Source organism: Magnolia sinica, chromosome 15, assembly GCF_029962835.1.
Source record: "Magnolia sinica isolate HGM2019 chromosome 15, MsV1, whole genome shotgun sequence".
Lineage (NCBI taxonomy): Eukaryota > Viridiplantae > Streptophyta > Magnoliopsida > Magnoliales > Magnoliaceae > Magnolia > Magnolia sinica.
In genome coordinates, this window is record NC_080587.1 from 51466427 (window position 1) to 51468281 (window position 1855).

Below are 1855 nucleotides of genomic sequence, written 5' to 3' on the forward strand. Positions count from 1 at the left end.
CCTCCGACGTTATGCGGACGTCTTCGTGTGGTCTCATGAAGACATGCCCGACATCGACTCCAAAATCATCGTGCACCGCCTGAACGTCGACCCAACCCACCAACCAATCCAACAGAAGCACCACATGCTCAGTTCCGATAGATATGCAGTGATTGAGGAAGAAGTCAACAAACTCCTCAAGGCTAGATTCATCAAAGAAGTTTATTATCCAAATTGAATAGCCAACATTGTGTTGGTCAAAAAGGCCAATAGGAAGTGGCGGGTTTGTGTTGACTACACAGACATGAACAAGGCATATCCCAAAGATAGCTTTCCTCTTCTCTAAATCGATCAACTTGTCGACAGCACCGCTGGGCACGATCCACTTAGTTTTACAGATGCCTATTCTGGTTATAATCAAATTGTAATGCACACACATGATAAGACAAAAACCACCTTTGTCACTGATAAAGGTCTTTATTGTTACTGAGTCATGACATTTGATTTGAAAAATGCCGGAGCCACTTATCAGTGGTTGGTCAACAAAATTTTCACCCACCAAATAAGGCGAACAATGGAAGTCTACGTCGACGATATGCTCGTCAAGAGCATTAAAGCTACAAATCATGTTACTGATCTCAAGAAAATGTTCCTCGTCCTTCGTAAATATCGGATGAAGATGACTCCGAACAAATGTGCCTTCAAGGTTAGCTCGGGAAAGTTCCTCATCCTTTGTAAATACCGAATGAAGTTGAATCCGAACAAATGTGCCTTCAGGGTTAGCTCGGGAAAGTTCTTCGATTTCTTGGTCAGCCAACGATGAATCAAAGCGAACCTTGAGAAGATCAAAGCTCTACTCGACATAAGTTCACAAAGGACAATCAAAGATGTTCAACGACTTACAGGAAGGATCACCGCACTCAATCGCTTCATATCCCGAGCTACAAACAAATGTCTCCCCTTCTTCAAACAGCTGAAAGGGAAACAGGTAGTAAACTGGACAGAAGAATGTGAGGTAGCCTTCCAAAAGCTCAAATAATATCTTGGGTTGCCTCTGTTACTCTCCAAACCTGAATAAGGTGAACCTCTACTATTGTATTTAGTTATTTCTAAAGCCGCAGTTAGCTCGACCTTAGTTAAGGAACACGAAGGGAAGCAGTTCCTGATATAGTATGTCAGCAAAGCCCTAGTGGCAGCCAAAACCAGATACCCAAGCCTGGATAAACTGGCATTAGCCTTGATCATATCTTCTCGAGGATTGTGACCGTACTTCCAAGCTCACACCATCATTGTCTTGACTAATCAACCACTCCGTCAAGTGCTCCAAAAGCCCGAAGCCTCGGGAAGACTAACCAAGTGAGCGATCGAGTTAAGTGAGTTTGATATCCAGTACTGTCCTTGAACGACCATTAAAAGTCAGGCAGTGGCTGACTTCATTGCCGAACTAACTCATACATCTAGGTAAGATACCGATCTACCTAGGTTGGAGCTCGTCCTAGATGTTCTGCTTGACCAAGCATCCCCATCTACCCCCAACCCACCCAAGTGGAAGCTCTATATTGATGGCTCATCCAACTCTAAGGCAAGTGGGGCCGGGATAGTCGTAGAGACCCCAGACCATGTATGTATGCAATATGCCTTAAGATTTGGATTTCAAGCCTTCAACAATACAATAGAATATGAAGTTTTGCTCGTCAGACTTAAACTAGTAACCAATATGCGAGCTCAGCACCTCGAAGTCTTCAGCGATTCCCAGTTGGTCGTCAATCAAATAGCTGAAGCATACCAAGCCAAGAAGGAACGCATGAAAGCTTATCTATGAAAAGCTAAAGAATTGATTGAAAATTTCTAAAAATACAGCGTCACTCTAATTCCT